Below are 27918 nucleotides of genomic sequence, written 5' to 3' on the forward strand. Positions count from 1 at the left end.
TTTTGCATAACTTTGATTTTGCATAAAGAAACACCGCGCGATGTGTGTTGTAAGGGTGCATACTACCAAATTACTGTCCCTCATCATTTATTAGACATTAGGATAATCATCCCTGAAAACAGAAACATACAGTCATGCAGCGTAAACTTATAGATGTATTTTTTCATAGTGACCGTAAAGTATGATATTTTGCATATGCAAAACTACATATTTTGGAAAGTATGTAATTTTGCATATGCAAAATATCATATTTTGCAAAGGTATGTGGTTTTGCACGCAGCACCGGTACGGCTCTGTCTCACGCCAAGCAATTCCAAAAGGTTGACAGCCCTGTTTTAATATCATTTTAAAAATGTAAATTTACTACAGGATAAAGTGTACTTTGTTCTATTTGTCTGAAATTTAATTTCAAATCATATCGCATTTTCACAGGTATGTACAGTTCCACAATGGATCATTACACCTACTTAAGACATGACACTTTCCATCAGAAGGTAGTAGGATTGGATCTTCATAATGACACTGTACAGAGTTTTGATCCAGCCTGGGATGGTAGTGGTCACTATTCAACGGAGCTCTTGAAGCTCAAAAGGTGATAAAACGACATACTACAATTGAAAAGGTAAAGATTCCACAAAGACCATGATAACTACTAGCATATTACGTTACAAGTACAAATGGGCTATTCCGGAAAATAAGTGCACACGCCCTATAGAAGAGTAACTTTCAAACTATTATGCAAAAGAAATCCCCCCCCCCTTTTTAAGATCAGCGGAGGTGGGGATCGAACCCACGCCGCGCTGTTATCATGCATACAGCATCGGCCTACTTCCAGCGCCTTAGACCGCTCGGCTACCTGACTTGTTGCAGCCATCTTGAAACTTATTTGAACATATAATCGTAACTTTATGCCACACAAGCAAAGACAGAAAATGTGCCATATTTTGGAATTTTATCTGCTTAAAACATTAATGTTTATCATAGCGCTTAATTGTTGATATTTGCGCGTTCTACATACATAAATACGACAATACATGGGCCTATATACATGCACAATACATTATCGATTTTGACTCTCCGGACTGCCCGGGTGGACTGCACGTGGCTATATCAGTATATGGAGCCAACCATTTTTTGGTATAAACGTTCGGGAGTTTTCCATTTATATAAAAAATCCACATTAGACCCCAAATTTTATTTCAGAAAATAAGTGATTAGATTACAATAAAAACGAAACAATAATCTTTGGCGAGGTCTAATGTAATTTTTACATAGAATTTTCAACATTTTTCTGTCCTCATTTACACTAAATTTAAAAAAATACTTTGAAGTGCATGTATAAAATTTAAATTTAAATTCTCTGCCTCCTAAACCACATAAACTATATATGATGTACAGCTAATATTCATATATTCTTTTATTACATGGGATGCTTCAGTGTTTACACAAAAATAAACAGTAATAATAACTAGGAGATAATTTGCGCTCACAGAGCGCAGACAATCGCAAGGCATGTAACCCTTTAATAACCTTTTGACCTGAGCTTTGACCTTGATGTTTCCCGGATCACAAGGTCTGTTGTCACCGAAATTGAGCCCCCATACCCCTTACAGAAAATGAAATTAGGGTATAAGATTTGATCTCAGATAACTTTGACTATATAAATGACTGTTTCATGTCCGCAAGAATATCTACACCCAAATCACGACCATCGGCCCGAGAGCGCCGTTCAAATAAGTTAGAATAATTTTCGGCAATTTGGCGGCCATTTTGAATTTTTAGGTATAAGGTAGCCATTTTGGATTTTGATCAACTATGTAAATGACTTTTTCATGTCCACAGACATATTCATAGACACCTAAATCACCACCATTGGCCTTAGAATACATTTTTATTAATTTTGACCCCCATTGTAGGGGCACCCCCGGAAAAATCTCTTTGAGCACATTTTTAAATAAAGTGGACTACGGGAGCGTGTTCTACGCAAAATTTCAGTTTATAAACCGTATCAAAGTGAACACTATTTCCCATCCGCGCGGGAATGAGAGCCCGACTAATTGGGGGAGGGTTGGAAAAGATTTCTTGAAGTATAGTGAATCCAGCACCTTTTGGCGGCATAATAAGATTATGGTATCAATGCACGCTAAGTGCGCGAAAAACTTTGCCATATTGAAGCTAAACTGGTAAAATATGGTGCAAAAGTGGAATAAATTCGCGCGAAGCGCCAAGAAGGAGCACTTTGGGGGCTAAAATGGCCAAATATGAGGTTAATTTGGTCAGAAACCCACATACAGATGTCAACATGGGGGGGGGGGGGTGATTGTATAGGACATCCCCCAGCAAAATATTGGCATCCCCCGGGATCTACGCCTATGCATGGATTCATTTTTAACTCTCAGTCATATCAAAATTGACCTTTTCGGTAAATCCCATAACCCTTTGCGAGTACACCTGAGAACTCGTCATTTGACGTCACGCCGACTTGCAATGCGCAGTAACGATGTTCGATAAACGATGTGCGCATCGGCGAGGAGCGGCGTGACGCAGAATGACGAGTTCTTAGGTGTACTCGCAAAGGCTTATGGGATTTACCGAAAAGGTCAATTAATGCAGTTTACTTCCGTCTTTCCTTCAATACTTATTGTGTCCTCCATCACGGTGACTGCTGTAATGCAACGTTGCATGCTTCTGACGTGGTGTCTTATTTCTTCTTGGTCAATGCTGTTCCACTTTATCAAAAGGATGCGGAGCAAACACTCAAGGGTTGGGTCGTGCTTAATGAATTTGTTAGCCATCTTCTTCAGGGTGTCCCATTCTCCATTGGGGGTTCAAGTCTGCTTTTCATCGATTAATCAACCATGCCACAAACATAATGGTTTAAATTTGAATGAAAATGGCGCGCACAATAAAGCATGTACCGCACCCAGTAATCTATGCAGAATCATTTGGAGACTTCTGAAACTTTTGAAATCCGACCCTTTACCATTATTGATCAAATGAGGTGTCCAAATTCATTTACAGGTTTATGCATATATGTTCATGACTAAACGGTTGTTTATGCCGAGGGGCCGCTCATACCAGAACATTTTGTGATTCCTATTTCATCAGAATAATAACAAAAAATTACAAGTAGCATTATTAAAAAACACGATTTTCTTCATTTTCCCTACCCGGTGATCGCACATCCGGGATACCGGGCATAAACGCTGTTTATGCCCGGCTTTCGACTCAATCACGCGCGCTGTTACATAGCGTGTATGTATGAACGGTATATATTCAGTGATTTATTAAAGCCTTAATGTACGATCTTTTTAAATTTTTAGATTTTTCTTTTTTTCTTCCAAAATGATAATATGCAATCATTATGAAAGTTCCCAATACATTTGGACGCGAAAAACATTTAGTACATGGTGTTACGTAACCCAGTGCAAAATTTGCTACATTAGTGGAACCAATGCTTTTTAGCTTCTAAATACCCCTATGAACAAAACCTGAGTTGGTTCCATTTTTTTCGAATGTGTCTTCGGCGGCCATTTTGAAATTAAAAATGGCCGCTATATTTAGCCTTTTTTGAGCCATATTTATCCCGAAAGTGCACAAAGTCATATTTTTCTTAATGATTATTTATACTTTTGATTGTCAAATCCACTAAGAACATAATTAGGATCATTTTCTAGAATCCAAGATGGCTGCCAAATCCAAAATGGCCGCCAATTTGTCTAAAATGGTCTGCCAGCTATAAGGACATTGATTTCTTTCCTGTTTTGCTGATTATTTTCACTACTTACGTTTCTGAGAATCCACTGAGAAATAAAAACTTAATTTGGTCCATTTTCTCCAATCCAAGATGGCCTCTAATTCCAAAATGGCCGTCTTTTATTAAAATATGGCATACCGCTTTAGGCAATTACTATCATTGAGAGTAAATTACGTGTATCTCATTTCTGTCAGATATGGATAAAAAATGATTCTAAACATATTAAATAGTGCAACAACATTGTTTAAGGAGAATATAGGTGCATTTCACCTTTCAAAATGGCCACCAAAGTGTCTTGAAATTGAATTTTCAGCTAATTTTTCAGCATTTATGCAATGAAATACAGAAAATCGCGTTTTAAAAAGTTGAAATTTCAATATTGTAATTCAACTTTAGACGTTTATGATAGAGCTGACCTTGAGTCATCATCTATGTTATCAGTATTTTCAAGTTCCTCAGCATAGTAGCTGTATTGGTACACTCTTCATCCGCTCCACAAGCACGTGCTTCTGTACGTGATTGTGTCGTCTCATGAACATCTTCTGGAGCATTTGCTTATTCCACATCCGCACCTAACAAGCTCTACAACAGACTCGGGAGCTATTGCAATGTCTGACAGGATAGGTACTGGAATGTTATCCGCATCACTCGACCATCGTAGCTTGAACGGGTCAGGAATATTTGGATTTACCACAAGGTCTTGACTCCAAATATATGCTTGCATATGCGCCCGCAGAATGTGTTGATGCCACGCACCAGAAGTTGGAGGGATTTTATCAATCCCCCTGGTTGTCTCTTGAAGCGTTTCCATCTCAGTTTTTCAACTGTGTTGGCCTGTATGTCATTTTTGTGCCCATGAGCCTGCACAAAACCTCTCACAGCCTGAAACAATACTTTGAGATGGCATTTCTGCATCACCAAGTTAACTCAGTGCTGTGAGTTCTTCAGGTGTTGCTTCAGTGAAGGCATTGAAGGCAGTCTTCTTGCCTATACGTACCTCTGATATGTCCACATGTGTCGCATCCCAAGACGGATATGTATTGGTTTCAGCAAGATTTTCCTTCTGTTGTCACCTGTTCCCATAAGCATGGTTGTCTGACGACCAAGAACCATTAGTCTTCGAAGAGCAAGGACCATAACACCTGTATCTTGGGTCATGATATGAACATTCTGCCCAGCTTCAGAGATCTCTGCTGCATGTAGCATGATTAGAGTGTCTGCTTCCTCTTGTGTACTAGAACCTGTCGATGGCTGAACATCGATAGACTAGTGGTCATGTCCCCTCATTGCATAAATAGGGCCTACTGACAAATTAATCTTAGCCAATTTCAAAACATTTTGGCTGCCATTTTGAAAGGTGAAATGCACCTATATTCTCCTTAAACAATGTTGTTGCACTACTTTAAGATGTTTACAATCATTTTCTTATCCATATCTAACAAAAATGAGATACGTGTATTTTACTCTCAATGATAGTAATTGCCTAAAGCGGTATGCCATATTTTAATAAATGGCGGCCATTTTGGATTTAGAGGCCATCTTGGATTGGAGAAAATGGACCAAATTAAGTTTTTAGTTCTCAGTGGATTCACAGAAACATTAGTAGTGAAAATAATCAGCAAAAAGGAAATAAATCAATGTCCTTATAGCTGGCAGAACATTTTAGACAAATTGGCGGCCATTTTGGATTTGGCAGCCATCTTGGATTCTAGAAAATGATCCTAATTATGTTCTTAGTGGATTTTGACAATCAAAAGTATAAATAATCATAAAAAAAATATGACTTTGTACACTTTCGGGATTGTTGCTTAAATATTGCTTAAAAAGGCTAAATATAGTGGCCATTTTGAATTTCAAAATGGCCGCCGAAGACACATTCGAAAAAAATGGAACCAACTCAGGTTTTGTTCGTAGGGTATTTAGAAGCTAAAAAGCATTGGTTCCACTAATGTAGCAAATTTTGCACTGACTTATGATAATTCTACGTAACACCATGTACTAATTGGGAATTTGCAAATAAGAAACATCATAAACTTCACCTCTATCACTCGAAACATTTCGCACTATTTGGATTAGGACAGCGAGTGCGGCCTCAGAGTTAGTCTCCTACGCGGCCAGTTTGGTTACGCTCCCTCCACATGTGGAGGGAGCGTAACCAAACATGTTTTGTAGGAGACTACGGTTTGCGATCGTGGCCGACATAAAATCATAATCTAAAAAATTATGATTTTATGTCGGACCAACAGAAAATGATCCCGTTTTACTACAAATAGGGCGAATTTGACAGTTTGCTCATAGATTTAAGTTAGAACATGTGTAAGTATTACAAATATGCCAAAAAATCGGGTTTGAAAAAAATAAAGTTAAATTCTGAAAAAAGATCGTACATTAAGGCTTTAATTGGAACAATACTCTTTGGTTTTTAAATCATGGTGACGTTTTCAACTGTTACCATACTTTTTTGAGTACTGTAGTTAATTTTAAATATTTCTGTTTGTTGGTTTTATTTTGTAGCCTTTATTCCTGTACCTGTCATATATGGCTATACATGATCCAATACAAGTACCCGAACGCTACAAAGAGCCCTATAAAGACATAATAGCTAATGAACAACGACTAACCCTAGCAGGTATGATAAACAGCTTGGATGAAGGTGTAGGCAATTTGACTGAGACACTGAAAGAATCCGGTCTTTATGATAATACCATTATCATCTTTTCTACTGGTAAGCCTTTGAAATTGTAAATCTTGACTTGCAAACACAAAAATAATCTTAAAACGATTATTCAAAAAATACGTTTGTTTTAAACTGGTCAATGTCTCTGGTTAGGGGCAGAAAATCAGGAAAACACGTCAGTTCATTTGTCCAGTACAGAGTCCCCGGTTGCTGGCGAATACATGTATGTGTGTGTGTGTGTGTGGTGAGGTTTGTGTGTTTTGCGTTGATAGAACGTGGCCTCGTTTCTGATCAATGTAATTTCAGGAAATAGATGCACACCATATTTTACTTAATGGATCCACCGCAAGCTGGAAGTTATAGCAGGCCGATTATAAGATTTTGCATTCAAACACACAGTAAACTGAACCATTTGAACTGTGCACTCTAAAAATCCTATAAAACAAATTTAGAATTAAGTAAAATTTGACAGGTATTAATATTTGAATACCTGAATACAAAACCCACCCAAGTTCATACTTTGGCCAAATTGAGTTAAGCATGGGAAAGTTTTGCTTATACATAAGCCTATCATATGTATAAAAGAACACCACAAATCCAAGTACGTCTATTGATCATATAAAATCCAAAACCATGATCCAAGTCCAGGACTTGGGTGGTTTTATACACATACTAGTGCCCTCGTAAACCTGGCAAGATGGCTGACGTGCTAAATTGAGGTGATTAGCGATAGTGATGACGCAATAGCACAAGTTGTAACGCAGAAATGAACCTGAATGGGCACAGAACAAGAAAAACGACTGAGAGCAAAGGGTAAAGAATACACTGACTATGTGATTCAAAAAACAACCCAAGTCCGGCATACAAAATGCCCCCCACGAAGTCCCCAAAATGCTAAGCGTCATACCTAATACTGTGAATTAATCCACTCATTTGCATGTAAAACTTGGCCCATTTACCAGGAAAATGTAACTGAAGGAATTAAAATGTTTTCTCAAAATCACTTTCCATGGACTTGGGTGGCTTTTGTATTCATGTATTCATTAGGACAAGTGGAGCATGTTAAGAATATGTACACAATTAATGGTCACTTTGAACGTTGAGGGCTCATGATGCATCCTAATATTGACCCATACCCGGTGCCTGATTTTATGCATTTTTGACGGCCATTTTGAAATTTTAAGATCAAAGCGACCATTTGTATTTTTAAAGTTCTTCAGTTGAATTTGTCATGTCAGAAAACATATAACTACAATTTTAACCGTTTTAGTAAAAATGCATCTGGCCAGAAGTGCGTTGACCTTTGTCACGTTTCTGACCATAACTCCGTAACCATAAAGGTCGCAGATAGGGCAAACTATAGTACGTACTTTGGTATACTTTTAAGGATACGATACATGATTTACCGACAAGTGACTCATTTCGGAATGCGATCATGAATTTTGAAGAAAAAAAAAGTTTCCACAGGCTTCGTTGGGATTCAACCCAGCGATTCGGAACTTCCTTTGATTACGCGTCTACCGCTTTACCGCTCGGCCACGGTGGCAGTTGAGTAGAGGAGTGTAATAATAAAAGATAAATCTCACAATGCCATCTTTATCCTTTTGTTTACTAAAAAAGACGCGTTTTGTAAAGATGGATTAGCCGTTTTATGCATAAAGAGCACGAACGTTTGGGAAAGGTTTCAAACAAATAATAAAGACAGTGATGTGATGATGAAATTGCGTAACTCGGGAAATATCTGCGTCGCAATGTTTTGTTTTGGTTTTAGGAATTTGACCTTAAAATTTACGACTTCATGACATTATCATTCGAAATCAACAAAAGATATTTCAACAGTATATGGCCTCATTCTTTCTCTAGAATGTTTTGTACATGTATGTGAAATAGCTTCAACAATGGTTCGCTGCATAATGGTAAAAACAGCCTTGACCTAAAAAAGGGCGAGAGGTACCATATTTACCGATTCAGGCTAAATTTAAAATTGATATAAAACGTTTGTTTTTGATCGATTACAAAAATAATTTTATCATATAAAGAAATTGTGTCTGGCGTGAATTACTCTACAGTTTTTTATTCTTAGGGCTCTTTAACTCAAATATAATGATAGAGTGAATCCCCTGGCCCTCTATAATTACGCACAAAAGATCGAGTCCCCTTAAAAAGAATCGGGATCATGTATAATTTTGACCCCTGTTTGACCTTAATTGGCCCCTACCATAATGCCTGACACATTGAAGAGCCCAAGCCAAATTTGTTCAGTACCTTTCAGGCATGCCAAAAACACTTTCAAACCTTTGTTCTAAGATTTGGTCACGAATTATTAGCATTCTTCCTCTACTTAACAGGGGTTGTTTGGTCGCCTAAATGCCCAAGGCTATAAATTAACCATTTTCTTTCAGATAACGGTGGATCTGTTCAACATTCTGGAAATAATTGGCCTTTCCGAGGATCCAAAGACACTCTTTATGAGGGAGGAGTCCGTGGAGTTGGATTTATTCATAGTCCGTTATTACCTGATCAAATCAAAGGTACCACTAGCCATGCGTGGATCCACGTCACTGATTGGTTCCCAACAATTCTTTCGGGCCTAGCTGGAGGAGACACCAACCTGACAAAAGCGATAGATGGAATTGATGTTTGGAAAGCAATTATGTAAGGAAACGGTTAAAGCATGTTCTTGTTAGAGTTGAATGGCTTATATCCTTTGCCATGAGAAATGTCAGTGACCGTGGTGGTTAACACAATCGCGCTCAAAAATAAGAATATTCCTAAGTTTCCGCATTCTTGGAAACGGGATCCACACTTTACCATGCTCCTGGACTCCTATGCCAGCTTATGCCAAATATCATAACCCCAGATCGTCGGTCCGTCAGATCTCATGACCTCGCAGTCAACATCTAATCCTATCTGCCATCATATTTTCTTACCACATAATCCTGCCAGTACGGTATCCCTGCTATCATTTAGACTGGTTATATTTTGGAAATCTGTGCTTATTTAAGGATCAAGCGGCAAGTTCAGGTAAAAGCTGGCAACTAACTTATTTTGGAAGTAAAAAGATTACAACTTTCAACTGCACTCACCAGGTTATTTTTCCAAATATTTCGGAACCAACTGGTTCCTTCCTCAGTGGATAATGGTGTGGGAAATTTTCATGGATTATCATTTCTATTCTACCTTTGTTCATGTTGTATTCTGGTCATATTTGGATAGTCCTGTCCTTTGTGAAGTTGTAACGCTCCTCTTTTCTCTTTAGATAGATTAGAATCGATCTACAACTTCGGCTCTCAGTTCGCTAGTGTCACCTATTGGAGCTTACATCACATGCCGATGTTAGTAAAAAAAACGTTATGTGCTATACGCTCTAACCCTCTCATTTTTTAATTTGTATTTTCGGTTCTTTCTTCAGAATGTAAAAACAAAAATCAAAGATTTTAAAAGCTACGCGTGCGCCGTGGACAAACCTTGTTTTTTGTTTTTGTTTTCTTGACCTCATGTTAACAACATTATTTCACAAGCGTCACAGCAGAATTCAAAGCTTTACCAATCGATCAGAGCAGTGATCCATTTAATGCTAATTAAATGTAATTAATAATCATTTATTTCACACAGCTCCAACAGCACCTCTCCTAGGAAGGAGCTTCTTCACAGCATTGATCCTATTTCATATATTGAGCCCATACTCCCTGGAAGAGCAGCTCTACGGATGGGAGATTGGAAGCTACTACTGGGAAATATGTGTCTCTTTCGTCACGGTCAGTATTAATGCTCTGCATGCTAGCCATGCGCTTCATCAACGGAAAAAGTTCAAGTTTTGAAATATTTTCTCAAAATATCAAGAGCTATCTTAAGAATTACTCAACCAATACTATGCTTGTTTGTACTCATTTTAATGCAATTTTCATGCTGATTCCAATTATGGTCATGAAAATTTACTTTTCTGAAATTTTTGAATTTTGATTTTTTTTTTTTTTTAAACATGTCGTCTGCAGTCGACACCCGCGTGAAGAGAGTTAATTAAGTATTAAAAACTCTCATCATTTAACCCACATTTCTCTTGGATATCTTAAATTCTGAATCTATAATTGGTTACAATTATTGATTAAAAAAATAGGTCTTTTGTTATTTCAAATCGGCATAATTACAAAATACCCTGCACCAGTGTAGTCTTTGTATAATTTTTTTTTCGGGGGGGGGGGAGTATTCAACTGTTGAATAATAACTCAGTTGAGTAATAATTACTGACAGTCAAAGAGCTTGTAATAGAAATAGAGTGGCAATAGATTATGTAATGCTTTGTTCGTTTGATGCCGATTAGAGTTTGCGACAGGTGGTACCATTGTTTCGAACAAAGGGGTTCCGCCATTAAATTGGTCACTGATCCCCCAGTGGGCACACGCGACGTTGAAATCACGTTGAAATCAGGTTGACGTATCGACGTTGAAATCACGTTGTATTTGCAAATCGACTCTAACCTGATTTCAACCCGATTTCAACGTTGATTCAACGTCGAAATTTCAACCTAATTTCAACCTGAATCCCACGTTGTATTGACGTCGAAATTTCAACCTAATTTCAACCTGAATTCAATCCGATTTTAACCTGATATTTATTTAAATAATTATAATTATTATAGGCCTATAGTAATAAATTTATACGTACCCGTGTAGAACCTCGCCGCTGTGGTCCGTCTGGGAGAATATTATCATGAATTCATGATTATAGGCTAGGCCTGGTATCGCCCCTGGGTAACTGGTATCGCCGTCGTTGTCGGTGCAGAGGGCCGGTGCAGTCGGCACACATACGCGGGATGCAACCGGGTGTGGAGTCGTGGTGAGCCGCGCGCAGTGGTCACGCCGTCGTTGTCGGTGCAGAGGGACGGTACAGTCGGCATCCATACGCGGGATGCAACCGGGTGTGGAGTCGTGGTGAGCTGCGCAGTGGTCACGCCTCGTTGTCGGTGCAGAGGGCTGGTGCAGTCGGCATCCATACGCGGGAGTCAACCGGGTATGGAGTCGGAGGGCCGTGAACGGCGGTCATGTTTTGACCAAAAATCACATTTTGACCAAAAATCACATTTTGACCAAAAATCACATTTTGACCAAAAATCACATTTTGAACAAAATCACATTTTGACCAAAATCACATTTTGACCAAAATCACATTTTGACCAAAAATCACATTTTGACCAAAAATCACATTTTTGACCAAAAATCACATTTTTGACCAAAAATCACATTTTGACCAAAAATCACATTTTGACCAAAAATCACATTTTGACCAAAAATCACGTTTTTGACTAAAAATTACATTTTTGACCAAGATTCACATTTTTGACCATAAATCACATTTTTGACCCCTGACCAAAATAACATATTTTGAAATAAAAACACATTTATGACCAAAAATCACATTAGGCCTATTACCTAAAACACATTTTGTCAAAAATCTAATTTTTGACCAAAAATCACATTTTTGTTTCAAGATGGCCACCACTGAGTAAACATGCAACTTTTTGGAAACTTCTTGGTATCCGATTTTGCTAATTTCTCACCTTTTCATATCAGTTTACCGTAATAGCCTCAATTTGATGATTTGACCTATTTTACCCTTCAAATCCTAAATAGCTTTCCATAGATTTTAGGTGCAAAAGCGTCGCGTTTTAGGCCATAAGTCGAGTTACCTTGAACTTTGACATTTATATATCATCATCATATCAATTTTTCAACGTCGTCGTAGAGCCTTCAAGTTGAGTTGCCCAGCAAACACAAAACGTTTTACAGATAACGTGTTATTGTCGGTTTATATAAAGGTATAAAACGTTTTAATAACGTTCTAAAACACTTTTGAAAAATAGATGCACGATTTTAACATAATGTTATTAAAGAGTTGACAAAGCATTTTGTTTACCTTTATAATGCGAGTAATACAGCAATAAATACTAAACAATTCTGGTTTATTTTTTCAAGATGTGCCGCCATTTTTAAAATGGCCGCTGCCTTAACAACTGCCTGAAAACAACAACAACAAACACATGTACATATACAGGACACCTCTTTCACCTATTATTGGTATAAAATCAACCAGAAATATTATAGTGCTCTAGCTGTAGAACAGTTATTTTGGATATGAGGTAATCCATTATTTTTTTCAAGATGGTATAGCCAATTTCATAGTGGCTGCCGCCTTTATTTTTAGCTGGAAAACACACACAAAAAAACTGCATATTTATGTTCTAAAGATTCAAAACTAGAAACAGTTCTCTCAACAATTTTTGAATAATTAAAAATATGGGTTAAAAAGGATCAAAAATTGGGATATTTTAAGGTCCTTATTCAAAAAAAATTCTGTCTTTAGAACATAGATATGCGATTTCAATAGATTTTGAAATTCAGTGTAAGTTGTTATGATTTCATATTATAAAACATATTATCATACACATCGCAAATCCAAAATAAAATCAGCTCCGTCCTTTTGATTTTCAAGTTACTTTACATGTGTCATACTTTGATACAATTTGTATCAAAACGCATCCTAAACACTTATCTTCAACACTCTAAATGCTAACGTTTAGCTATTAAAGCGACATGTTTAGATAAGTAACAACATCATAGGACTTCTTCTGATGACGATGTGTGTCACACATACATCGACAATTCAAGGTTACTTGGATATTTGTGCTGAAAGTCAGTTTAAACTTTTAGAAATTAGATATGTAAGCTTTTTATTTGTGATTTGTGATGTTTAGGAGTTGGTGTTGCCAAAAATACCAATCGTTTCGTGAAAATGTGGAAAACAATATTTTCTTTTATTCCTAAGCACTTTAATGAGTCTCCGGCAATCATAATATCATGCCTTATAAATGTTAGAAAGACAATAATCAAGCCCGAATCACATGGTCGCCATGAGTTTGTTTTAGATAAAACCATGTGATTCGAGCTTGATAATTATTTTTCTTACATAGGGCATATTGTTGTGATAGGCGGAGCCTTCCTTTAAAAAGTGTGTATTTGTTTAAAAAGTGTTACGAGCTGGACATTTAGAACTTTTAAGTTCTAAACACATTAGATTTGTGATGGTTCTCAAAAGAACGAGTGTTACGAGCTGGACATTTAGAACTTAAACACATTAGATTTGTGATGGTTCTCAAAAGAACTCGTTAATTTTCAAGAAGTATTTTATGTTAAAGTGTGAGGGTTATCCATAGGCCTATGTACTAGGAGGACACTTTAGAACTTGACCCTTTTGGAACCTTTAAGAATGTACTGGATGCAACGTGCCCATTATACTTAACTAGATTTCGCGGTTCTCGGGTCGGGCGCTTCTCGTGATAGGCCTATTTCTAATTACCCAATCCCGTTACCCATATACCTGCCCTGACTTTTTAAACTACTATGAAATGCATCTCTCAATGATCAAGACCCAACTTTACACAACTTAATCAACTCTGTTTGTTTTTATAGGTGTGATGCTTACTTCGGTAGTTCGGTAGGCCTACCCATAATCTGGAAACCCATCATTCGCCTCTTCCAAGCCCTGCCCTGTTACCACATTTAGAGAAACCGAAATTAGTATCTGGACGTGGATATACCCAGCAAACACAAAAACGTTTTAAAAATGTTTTAAATAAGTTATATTTTGGCTTTTGGTTTAAGTGAAAACGTTTTAATAACATTAAAATGTCGGGTTATATAAAGGTCATGATAACGTTTAAAACGTTTTGTATGAAAACACACTACAACAATATTTTGTCAATACTTAAATAACATTATGTTAAAATATTTGAACCCAGCAAAGACAGAAATGTTTTTGTTGAAAAAAAAAACACATTTTAATAACATTTAAATGTCGGGTTACATGAAGGTCATAAAAACGTTTGAAAACGTTATTGCAAATATTTTGGGGAAAATTTTTTCCCAAAATAAGATTCTGTTTAGAATGTTTTGTATCGAGTTTTCAAGAATGTTTTTTGGAATGTTATCAAAACGTTTTTATACCCTTTATATAACCCGACATTTAGGCCCTACACGTTTTCTGTAAAACATTTTTGTTTGCTGAGCAGTAGATTATCAAATTTTTTTAAGGTTATGAAACCGTTTTATACTCTTAATATTCCTTTTATATAACCCGACATTTAAACGTTTTCTGACAACCTTTTGCGAATGATGTCGAAAACGTTTTGTGTTTGCTGGGTAGGCCGTTACTAAAGTAATGAATCAATCGCGAGAAACGTGAACACAAAAACGGTTCATATGCCTTCCGGAAATAGTCATGTTCTGCTGAAATAGGCCTATAATTATTGGTCCGATGAGATGCACGTGTTTGGTGTGTGAACGTGTTCGGTATTGAAATATGTGTTGAAAATAAGGCCTATAATTATTGGTCCGATGAGATGCACCTGTTAGTCACACTGCTTTTCCGATGCGAGTACTGTACTCCGCGCACACTCCCGTTGATACTCCGCGATAGCGCACATAGACATGGGATTGCGCACCGCGAGCACGCGATAGTGCATCGCGTGAACGCGAACCGCGCTGACGCGAACGCGAAAGCGAGCGGACAGAGGGACGGACGGACGGACGGACACGCCGTAATTAGTATTAAGATGTTAATATACTTAACGTAAAAATGTCAAGTTTTTCTTCTTTTCACGTTACAACTAACTTAAAACTTCTGATACCATGTAAGGTATCTTTAACATAATTATGGTTTCTAATTCCTGACTTATACACTAACATATAACTAAACTGGAAATTGTTGATAGATTATATAACTGAATACTTCTATTTTTCTCATGGAAGAACTTCACAGAACTTTCTTAGACTGATATACAGATAGTGTGATCAATAGCTTTGGAATTGTTCTGCATTTGCTTCTGCTTCTGCTTTGATACTCCTCAACGCTACATTTGTAACCAGACGAGGAGAACTCTGGAACCTAGAGTTAATGAGTGTATTTTTGAAGTACAGTCAACAGTACCGGGGTGATCCCCTGCAATCCACCCTTCAATGTATTTTAAAGGATCCTTGTGCTCAGTTTTAGCTGAAGGAGATAAGCATCAAAAACGTCAACCCTACCAGTAGGCTTATATCGCATTGATGTCATCAATACCAATATTACTTGAAGAAAATCTAGACCAGAATCTGTATTTGCTTGCTTAGTTGTTCAACTTGTTTCTTTCTATGTTAAGACACATATCAAGGCAATAACAGCTGTTATCATAGAGCTGATGGGTTTGCACATTTTTGACCAAAAATCACATTTTTGACCAAAACACTTTTTGAAGTTGGTCCGTTTCACAGTTCCTGGAATGTGAGGCGCGAGTACATTCCATCTGCGGGCTATATGGAATGAATAATGACTAACAACTTGAGTTAGATCTGATGTACGTGGCAGCAACTGCTTTACGATGGACCCAAAGGCAGAATTTGAAGGAGGGTCGATCTGTGATGTGAATGACCCGCCTCTGGACTGTATCTAGCTTTATTCAGTGTCGGAGTTGTTCCACGTCATGCCGTGTCAGTTTACTCCATCTTTGATTTGACCATGCTCTTGTATTAAAATTATGGCTCTCTCAATTGGCCAGTTCATCCAAAATCTTTGGCTGCATCTAAACTTACTTAAATTAAAAGTCAATTTTTTTGATGCTTTATACATTGTACATTGTCATGGACTATAGTCTATTGCATGGCCAATCTTGTTTTGATTCCATTGTCACGTGGCACAACAACACGTCAGCTGTAACGACAAAAATAACAATTTCGGGATTATCATTTGAAAATACATTTCCATAATTTACACATACAGAAAATTCATATTTGACATAGACATGCAGTACGATTAATATGCTTAATGTAAGATAGTTACTCCTGACTGTTTAGGGTCATTCTGCTGAACAATTCTTAGGGCCATTATTCGGACCAAAAAGAGGGAAATTGTAAAGTATTTTTGCTCTAGTTTCTTTACATGTTTAAACTAGAGCGATTACCGTACCATAGCTGAACAATGGGGCTTTGGCAGTATATTGTGGTACATGTATAATATCAACCCTTTATGACCCCTTAATGACCTTAAATGAATTTTAAAATATTTTAAACATGTTAGAATGTCATAAGGATCATTGCATTTAAATATCAGCTCAATTGGAGCATTTTTGAAAACATGACCTTTGACCCCTTTATGACCTTAAATGAATATTAAATTATTTTAAACATGTTTAGAATGTCAGAATGATCATTGCATTTAAATTTCAGCTCCATTGGAGCATTTTCAGTTCAAATGACCTTTTTGACCCCTGTGACTCCTTTATGTCCTCTGATGTTAGGAAATATTTTTATTATATTCTTTACTCCTTCCTCTTTCATTTGACATCACTGGGGGTTCATGATTTGATTCATACCTTCGTGGCATTTAAAGTTATGTCCATTTCAGACCAAAAGGTTAGTTAGTAACCTGGTAACATGTACACTGTTATAGGGCAAAATATAGGCTGATACCATTTCATGGTTCAGCAAAAAGCAAAAACAAAAACTGAGTTCGCTGAGCTGATTTAGGCTTTATACATTGAATGGCAAGACAGACTAATCGAAGAAAAATTCCAAACGTCTTTAGTTTCGGAACCGGGGTGCAAGAAAGAAAGAAAAAGAACTGACCAAAAACACTAGTACAATGACCTAGCACATGAGCATGACTAGACCTGTAGTCTAGGGGTTCACCTATGCTCCCAGCAGTACAATCCAAGCTAGACCTTGCTGCACGATATGACTAGTCTAGGGCTAGGCCTAGGGCCTAAGTTTGTTAATTATAAAATAAACATTTGCCACCCCCCCCTCAAATGCCAAAGGCCCAAAAAGTCTTCTTTTTAACCCCCAAAGTCCCCCTTTTTAACCACAAAATTCTCCCTTTTTAACCCCTGAAGTCCCATTTGCGAGCGCATGCTTTCTTGGTCCAAAAATGTCCAAATCCAAATCCGCCCAGTCCAAAAAGGTCTAAATTTTGAAGAAAAAAAAGGTCCACTTTTTCAAAATCAGCCCCCCCCCCCCAAATAAATCCAGACTACGGGCCTGATTGCCCCCAGCAAATATTCCAAACTGGCATGACTGGGTCTTCTACAAAGTACAAGTCATGTCACAAGCATGTCAACTTCAAAGCACTGTTTCGTGTTTCTCGAATGGTGCATTCATGATTGTATATACAGCATGCATGTCATGTGCAGCTGGCATGTAATTTTTAAACTGTTCAGTAAGCTTAACTATTTTAACATATCCTGATGATACAAAATGGAAAACCAAGTTGAAATATACATCCAGCAATGTGTCCAAAAGTCAAGTAGACCTTTAAAGAAAATTTAAATGTTTACTAACCTGTTTTATTTGCAAATTTAGGCCTCAAGTTTATGTACGTCATACGTACGCTTGCAACTCCTTTTGCTTGCTGCTGTACATTGGGCAATATCCACTCTGGAAAAGTGTTGGGCGAAAGCGATATCGCACTACTACAATTTTAATCCAAAAATATAATTTTCGAATGTCCAAACATTTATGGTGGATCTAGGATTAAAACCTGTTTTTTAAGGTCAAAATGCGAATATCCAAAAATTTGAAATTGTTTTTCAACATGTTTCTGATATAGGCCTAGGCCGACTAGCCCTGAGACAAGATGATTCAGATCCAGATCCTACATCAACTTCAAGTTCAAACAAACGGACACATTCAAGGCATTTGTCATTGGCTGATGCGCCATCCCGCTCGCGGCAGTGGCATCAGTTTTGCACTCGCATGTGCGTAGGCCTACTCACAAACACTTGTGCACGCGCGTACGTACCTACAATAATTTGCAAATGCGCGTGCGTAGGCCTACCTGTAAACACTTGTGAACGCGAGAGTGTAGGCCTACTTGCAAACACTTGCGAATTCGCATGCGTACCCGTAATAACTTTCGCGTACCCATAAACACTTGCGAACTCGCATGCGTACCCGTAATAACTTTCGCGTACCCATAAACACTTGCGAATGCGCATGCGTACTCGAAAACACTTGAAAACTCGACTGCGTAACGCAATGTCTTGTGCACGCACGCGCGTGCGTTCCCGCAATAACTTTCGAACACAAGTGCGTACCCATAAACACTTGCGCATGCGCTTGCGTATTTGCAAACACTTGCGAACGTGCATGCGTACGCATAAACACTTGAGAACGAGTGCATACACGTAAAACTTGCGAACGTGCGTGCGTACTCGCAAACACTTGGGAACGGGCATGCGTACCCGCAATAACCTGCGCACGCACGCGAGTACTCATAAACACTTGCAAACTCGCGTGCCTACCTGCAATATCTTGCCCGCGCGCATGCGTGCACATAAACACTTGCGAACGTGCGTTTGAACACCCGCAATAACTTGCAAACACATGCGCGTACCCATAAAGACTTGAACATGTACATGCGTACCCATAAAGACTTGCGCACGCGCGTGCGTATTCGCATATACTTGTGAATGTGTGTACCGGCAATGTACGCAATCGTACCCATGAACACTTGTAAACATGAGTGCGTACTCGCAAACATTTGCGAACGCATGTGTGTACCGGCGATTTAACACTTGTGCACGCGTGTACGTACCGTACCCACCCACAATATCACAATATTTAGAGAGGGCATGCCCACCGACCTCGATCTGCACCTACTGACGCCGGCTACGCCGCGGCGCACACCGCGGCGATATCCGGGCAATACCCCGGGGCGACATCACATAATCGGGTTACTAAAATAGAAGATATGCGAAGTTCCAATAGGCCTATTAGGGACCACTCACAAACACTTGTGGGGGGGTGATGCAAAAAAAATCATCGCGAAATTTTTTCCCCCCCCTTTCAGTTCTCACAAAATTCAAGGCCGCCCTTTTTGACAAGAAAATTATGAGTCAATCCCATAGAAAATCATATAGGCCTAAACTCAATTTTCCTGGGAAAATTTTAGTCATTTTTTCAAGGCCCCTGCCGTACCCATAAGAGGGTCAAAACTAAAGCCCCACCCCCACCCTTTTGCGTCAACCCCCCCCCCCCACAAGTGTTCACAAGTGTTCACCATGTTGTAGGAATTCCCATAATTATCAACATCATGCATCAGCCCGCCAATTGAGCGGCGACGGGGCCGTATAGCATACCCCGTACCACCCGGTGTTTTCGGGTAAGTCATTGGAGGTAGTGCACGCCGCGCGCCACTTGAAGAAGGAAAACGGAAGTCCGGTTTAAATCGTTAGATCATGCGGCCTGGATATATAAAATGAAATTTGGGTAAAATCTCAATGCTCTCGACCTTTAAACATGTTAATATACTAGGCATAGGCATATTTCGTCCTAATAATATTTTATGTAAGGTCATTAAGTTGTGCATTGAAACATTGGTTGAAATCAGGTTGAAATTTCAACGTTGTATCAACGTTGAAGTTTCAACCTGATTTCAACCTCCTATTTTTTGCATTGAAAGTAGGTTCAAACATGGTTGTAATCAGGTTGAAATTTCAACGTTGTATCGACGTTGAAATTTCAACCTGATTTCAACCAATCTCTAGGTTGAAATCGGGTTGAAATCAGGTTAGGTTCGATTTCGACGTTGTATCAACGTTGATACAACGTCGAAATCCTAACCTGTGCCCACTGGGCCGGCATCATATTAACGCTCTACACAACAGGCAGGAAAGTATCAATAAGTGACCACAATACAGTCATGTGTAAGCGCAGTCATGTGTAAAGTGGTACCATTGTTCTCACGTATCCCAAATGTGTGCTTGTGTGGGTCTGAAGTCTATAAAGGAGGCTTTAGCTGTCGATACAATCCTCTTTACCACCCACCTGACTTTAGGCGCTTCATTTAAATAAATTGAATGCTGTTGCTGATCGATTACACATCAGCGATTGAATGGAGCTTCATATTTATCAACACTGCCGCTAATCACTTTTTATATGACAACAAATACCTTATGACATTTTTACTGACTTATCCTTTACTTTTAAAATAATACCAAGGGGATGACACTAAATTCACGGTTATTCTTTTAGCAACGCAAACTAGTATGTCGAATCGTCCAAGTGAGGCACAAGCTATCGATCGGTTATGAAAAAAATCACAATTAACTCTTGCTCGGCCCTTGTATTGAGGTCACAGCATAAAGGTTGCTGCACAGCAAACATGATTCGACCTTTGCAGTACTTAAACCTGGTTAACAGGAAATTACTCCAGCAAAATCAATCGATAAAGTCTATCCTCCACATTGAATGGTTGGCTGCACTTATGCCCAAATATATCACTTGCCAATCAATTAATAATCACCACTTAAAATCCCGTAACTCTCTCCATTGACCAAAGTTATGGACAGATTTGGGAGTTGTTTTTGCTGTTATCTGTCGTTTACATATCAGGGAGGTACGACCATTTGCAGATGCCCCACCTACTCGGTTTTTAGCCAACATGTAATGTATACATTATTCTTGATTGTCAGCAAGTACAAAAAATATCCGTCAAGTGGTTTAGTTTGAATGCTCTTCGGAAGAGAGCGGTTACAAAATGAGTGATAGTCACTAAAAGTTGCATTCGATTTACACAGGGAATTTTGCAGGCCATGCCGTGCCCTTCCTTACTAAAACACAAAAGTGCGAATATTTCCAAACATCTAAATTAGCTAAAAATTTAGGACATGTTACAAAACTATATTTTCTAGAATTTCAAAGAGTACAAAAAATATTGGCCGGTTAGTTTTCACACAGTGACGTTAACTAGGCAATGCCTTGTACCTCTAACATACACTGTTTGTAGAGGTCACACGTCAATGGTGAGAGCACTGTGTATTGTGTATAGGAAAATGGACAGTAACTGCGGTATGTACAGAATCTTACCTGTTGAAGAGAGTCAAAACGCCCTCAAACAAGGTCACAGAATACCGGAAACGGGTCAACTACTATGATTCCATCAGGCAACAGTGATTTGTTTTTCAAAGAAACTACTAATTTGAAATGAGAATGACTTTTTTGTAATAGTACTGTTGAAATTAGGACTTGCTGTCAATAATACGAAGGAAAGGCGTGACAGGTATCAGATATGAAATACAAGTAGTATTTGAAGTCACAGAAATCTTTGACAGCAAACCTGACCTTCCATCATGGCGCCATATTCGTCTGTATGCTCGTATTCGTGTCCTTGAAAAAATCCATTTTAGGGACCGTTCACAAACACTTGTTAGGGGGGTGCCGATGCTTTTCGAAAGGGGGGGTGAACAGGAGCTGACTACAAGGCGACATGATATCTCAGATATAATAACTGGAATTGGATAATTGTAGATGCTTTTATTCCATGATAGGAATGCATTCAAATGATATTGTCAATCAAATTTTAATTATTGTTTTATGCTTTATAATGTCTAAAAGACATAGGATAAATGAGAAGGCAAGGTTACCTTCAACGGGAACCGGTTTTCGCCTGCGCAATATAGCCAGGCTCATCAGCCGCACAGTTAAACTGTATCAGGGATAAAGTATATTAAAAGCATATAAACTTCACACAAGTACTCCCCGAGTTTTTTGATATCTTTTATTCACAAGAATTCTTGTGACAATAATTTGTTAAAATAAATTGTAGGGTAGTTACTTGTTTTCAGCATTATATTTAATAGCCAATGGCTTTCTATGGATATACCAATCCTTCAAGATGAGTTAGATTGACATTTTTGAGTTTTCACATTGGATATTCTCTATGATTTCGAGATGTTTCTCAGAGACTGAGGTTTAAAAGAGCCACTTTCAAGTCATTTGGTAATTATTTATTTTAATTATGGGATATTTGACTTGTATAGACCATTTGGTGTCTGGGATTATGATATATTGCAACTCTGTTGTATGAGATTGCTACCCTTTGTCAAATCTTGGTCTTTTTGAAGTTTCAAGTGGCTCTGAAAAGATCCGTTTGTTTTGCATACACTGACTGGTTCCTGTGCAAGTTATTTTTCCACGGATATTTCCGTACACGGCAGATATCATGACTAGACCCACCTGTGGCATGGAACTTAGATCAAACATTGAGTTCTTACATTCAGGCCTTATTTCATTGAGAACTTGTTAATTCGTGCGGTACAATATGCATTAGACTCACCGTGTATTACAATACACAGCGGTAATGCTGATGTTAACATGTCCGCTCAAATTCTCTCCTTTTGGCCGGTCTTTCAAATATTTCCAGTCTGATCATGAATCTCCATGTGAGGATAAATAGTCCAAGTCTTGTCATTGATTCTTGTGTGTGTAATCTTTACTCTAGCATTTAAATTGCGAGAGCAGTTTCGCCGTAATGCACGCAGTACAGTGCTGCCGTCTCTATCGCTGTGTGATTGCATAGTGTGCGCCAAGTTTTGGCGCAAACGATAATATCTCCCAATGCGGACGTGATTGAAATCAATCACTTCCAAACTCGTCAACCTTTTACAACTTGTGCTAGTTTGTGTTGATATTTTTGTGTTTGTTTGCTTTTCCTTGATATTCAAGGTGCAAAAATCTTACTGGATGCTTTGAGCTATCAATCTCCCATGAAATGGTAGCATTCGATCGGTTGAAATGTGTAGGATAATTAAAATACATCCATTTTAAGGTGTATATTTGATGTTTTTTTCACAAATGCCCCATTGATTTCAATGGTTATTTTGAATTTAGTAAGAGATCGAAGTTATAATAGGCCACCTTCAAGTCATTTGTTAGTTATGAATTTTTATTATGGGATATTTGACTTGTATAGACCATCGGTGTTTGGGATTACGATATATTACAACATCAATGCATAATGTTGCTACCCTATGTTACCTAGTGGTCTTTTTGATGTTTTTTGGTTTCTTCTTCCCGAAAAAATTCGGGTTTTTGAAAGCAAATATTTATATAAATAACTACATGCACAATATCATAACTGAAAAGACAAATAAATAAGAAAAATGCATACTTGTGAATAAGAAACCAAAATCCATTTGGATGAGTTAAAACAAAATAAACTTGTTGTGTTTTACCAAAAAATCAAATCACTGCATGCAAATCAAACGGCTCTTTTCAGAGCCACCGAAACATCAAAAAGACCACTAGGTAACATAGGGTAGCAACATTATGCATTGATGTTGTAATATATCGTAATCCCAAACACCGATGGTCTATACAAGTCAAATATATCCCATAATAAAAATTCATAACTAACAAATGACTTGAAGGTGGCCTATTATAACTTCGATCTCTTACTAAATTCAAAATAACCATTGAAATCAATGGGGCATTTGTGAAAAAACATCAAATATACACCTTAAAATGGATGTATTTTAATTATCCTACACATTTCAACCGATCGAATGCTACCATTTCATGGGAGATTGATTTTGCACCTTGAATATCAAGGAAAAGCAAACAAACACAAAAAATATCAACACAAACTAGCACAAGTTGTAAAAGGTTGGCGAGTTTGGAAGTGATTGATTTCAATCACGTCCGCATTGGGAGATATTATCGTTTGCGCCAAAACTTGGCGCACACTATGCAATCACACAGCGATAGAGACGGCAGCACTGTACTGCGTGCATTACGGCGAAACTGCTCTCGCAATTTAAATGCTAGAGTAAAGATTACACACACAAGAATCAATGACAAGACTTGGACTATTTATCCTCACATGGAGATTCATGATCAGACTGGAAATATTTGAAAGACCGGCCAAAAAAGGAGAGAATTTGAGCGGACGTGTTAACATCAGCATTACCGCTGTGTATTGTAATACACGGTGAGTCTAATGCACATTGTACCGCACGAATTAACAAGTTCTCATTAATGAAATAAGGCCTGAATGTAAGAACTCAATGTTTGATCTAAGTTCCATGCCACAGGTGGGTCTAGTCATGATATCTGCCGTGTACGGAAATATCCGTGGAAAAATAACTTGCACAGGAACCAGTCAGTGTATGCAAAACAAACGGCTCTTTTCAGAGCCACTTGAAACTTCAAAAAGACCAAGATTTGACAAAGGGTAGCAATCTCATACAACAGAGTTGCAATATATCATAATCCCAGACACCAAATGGTCTATACAAGTCAAATATCCCATAATTAAAATAAATAATTACCAAATGACTTGAAAGTGGCTCTTTTAAACCTCAGTCTCTGAGAAACATCTCGAAATCATAGAGAATATCCAATGTGAAAACTCAAAAATGTCAATCTAACTCATCTTGAAGGATTGGTATATCCATAGAAAGCCATTGGCTATTAAATATAATGCTGACAACAAGTAACTACCCTACAATTTATTTTAACAAATTATTGTCACAAGAATTCTTGTGAATAAAAGATATCAAAAAACCTCGGGGAGTACTTGTGTGAAGTTTATATGCTTTTAATATACTTTATCCCTGATACAGTTTAACTGTGCGGCTGATGAGCCTGGCTATATTGCGCAGGCGAAAACCGGTTCCCGTTGAAGGTAACCTTGCCTTCTCATTTATCCTATGTCTTTTAGACATTATAAAGCATAAAACAATAATTAAAATTTGATTGACAATATCATTTGAATGCATTCCTATCATGGAATAAAAGCATCTACAATTATCCAATTCCAGTTATTATATCTGAGATATCATGTCGCCTTGTAGTCAGCTCCTGTTCACCCCCCCTTTTGAAAATGGGGCCTTAAAGTTTTGCCCTCCTAAGAGGGGTGAAAAAATGACCACAAATTTTCCGGGAAAATTGAGTTTATATGCTTTTTGATGGGGTTGACCCATAATTTTCATGTCAAAAGGGGCCCTGAAATTTTGGGATCTGAAAGGGGGGCCGAAAAATTTTCGCGCTAATTTTTTTTTTGCATCATGCCCGCCTAACAAGTGTTTGTGAACGGTCCCTTACCATAAAAGAATATTGGCCGCCTTATAGCGATATCAAAATCAGCCCTTCACAGATCTTTCATAACCCGCTGGAAATGATGGTGCACCACTAATTGCTTTGTTCTCAAATGTTGTTTTCGTATTAACAGGTAGTACAGGGAGCGTAGATACCATCAATTGCGCCTGGTATCCACCTAAGGAGTCCAATTTAACTTTCATAAGCCCTGAAGAGCCACGAGATAAGGAAATATGGTTATTTAACATAGCCAGAGATCCACTGGAAAAACATGACTTGGCCTCCAGACGCCCTGGCATTGTGAAAAGGATGATGGGACGGCTACGGGTATACAATGAAACGGCAGTGCCACCATGGTATCCACCCAGAGATCCTAATAGTAATCCCAAATACAATGGTGGGGTGTGGGGTCCCTGGGAATGACTATATCACCACCACAATGTGACACAAACCCTTTGTCTGTGAGTTAGTGAATTACAAAAGGAATCTTGGGAAATACCCGTTTGGCCTAATGCCCGGCCTAATGCATTTTTGATCAGTTAGTTGTGATAGACCACCCAGAAATCGAAATGGATACGAATTACAATTAAAGGGGCATTTTGTGATCCACTGTCTCATCCCCCACCGTGACTTTTTTACAAAGATTTTGAAACTATATACTTGTGCGTGCAAAATATTTCTTGCAGATTCATTCACTTGGCAATAATATCGTCAAATTTCTATTTATGTCCTGTTATAAACATAATAAAATTACAACACAGTGACCTACACTGCAAATACAAAATTACTCAATGTTGAATAAAAGCGAACAGATCAAAACAATGAGTGAGTAGAACTCAATGTGGATTGAATGGTCCTCAAATTGAGTAAACATTTAATCCATATTGAGTTCAATTTGACTCATTTTGTTGTTCTGTTCCCTTTTGACGCAACATTGATTAATTTGTACTATTTTGAATTAGAGTGTATGAAGCCTATGCAATACACATAAATCATGCATAACTCACAAACGCGAAATCAACTGAAATTTTGGAGATGAGAGTAGCGCTGTTCGAAAGGAGTCGGTCGATGAAATTAACAAGTCCGTCATCACAGACCATGTATCACAACAAAACCATATCATTGATTGGGAGGGAGCTAAAGTAATCGACAAAGACTCATGCAAGCAAACCAGATGGATTAGAGAAGCAATGTGGATCAGAAAACGGGGGGGCAACGTTATCAACCGCGATGAAGGGACATACTCAATCATGTATATGACCAGCTATTACAAAGAACTACACCCTCTGGAGTAGGAGTGTTGCTGGTTCATCACATTACTGATGAAGTCTTCCGTAGGAAGATGAAACGTCTAAAAACGTGAGTAATCAAGTGGATTTGTAAAGCACAATTTACCAATAATTGTAAATTGTTTAATTAATATAAACCAATCTGGTTTTCGGCCATCTCACTCCACTTCTTCTTCTCTTGTAAACATCACAGAGGACTGGTATAATGAAATTGATAAAGGTAATTTAATTGGATTATGTCTGCTGGATCTGAAGAAAGCATTTGACACCGTAAACCATAATATCTTCTTGAGTAAGCTTAAAATGTATAAAGTAGGTGAATATTGTATTAGGTGGTTTACTAGTTATCTTTCTGGTCGCACCCAATGTACATCTGTAAATGGGACTCTTTCAGACTTTACAGAAACTGTTTGTGGAATGCCCCAGGGCTCAATTGACGGACCACTCGCTTTTCTCATTTATATAAATGATTTACCAAATTATGTTTCTCATTGTAAAGTTAATATGTATGCAGATGATACTGTGTTGTACTATGCTTCTAACTCGTCAAATGATATCATGGAGTGTATTAATAATGATTTAAAAATTATAAATAATTGATTACAAAGTAATAAACTTAGTCTGAATACTGATAAAACTGAATTTATGCTAATAGGATCTAGACAAAGACTCAAAACAATTAAGAACAGTTTTAATGAATTATCTCTCATGGTGTAGGAATTAATTCATTCATTAAAACTCATGTTTTGATCGTATACGGCGTTTTATCTAAAATATATTTTGATTATACCTGGTCACGTTACACACCTTTTTGTGTGAGATATGTTTATAGGTTATTATTCCTCCATTTAAGCCAACTTGCCACGGTCTACCATTTATGTAAAATAAATATATATTACCTTTTAAGTTATATTATGTTGGTAGACCGTTATTGCGTCATTCTTGTTATAATTATTATAAATAAATTAGCACGACTAACAACGGCTCTCCTGCAGTGTAGTGCGAATCTCATTGGCGCCGGTTTTTTTTTCATTTATCCTTTTTGAAATTTCAGATAACACCTACGACGGCAGGTTTATCGATTCTTATTTTTTTTAAATTATAATCCATTATGAAATCTGTGAGATAAATTAACAATGTCTCACGATACTGGTTATGGCTTAAATTTTATATTTTATATACACCTATTTTATATACACTACTACTACTACTACTACTACTACTACTACTACTACTACTACTACTACTACTACTACTACTACTACTACTACTACTACTACTACTACTACT

General features: G+C 37.8%; 1 long non-coding RNA gene and 1 pseudogene across 1 annotated transcript; one reads left to right on the forward strand and one right to left on the reverse strand.

Annotated features, from left to right (window-relative positions):
* Positions 1 to 27607, forward strand: part of LOC140156624 (arylsulfatase I-like) — a 40276-nt pseudogene extending 12669 nt beyond the window's left edge.
* Positions 16097 to 17974, reverse strand: LOC140156625 (uncharacterized). Its single transcript, XR_011859572.1, has 2 exons — positions 17801 to 17974; positions 16097 to 16175 (listed from the first exon to the last, which is right to left on the reverse strand). It is a non-coding gene; the product is annotated as an uncharacterized lncRNA (long non-coding RNA).
* Positions 27608 to 27918: the final 311 nt, after the last annotated feature.

Source organism: Amphiura filiformis, chromosome 7 (genome assembly GCF_039555335.1).
Source record: "Amphiura filiformis chromosome 7, Afil_fr2py, whole genome shotgun sequence".
Classification (NCBI taxonomy): Eukaryota; Metazoa; Echinodermata; class Ophiuroidea; order Amphilepidida; family Amphiuridae; genus Amphiura; species Amphiura filiformis.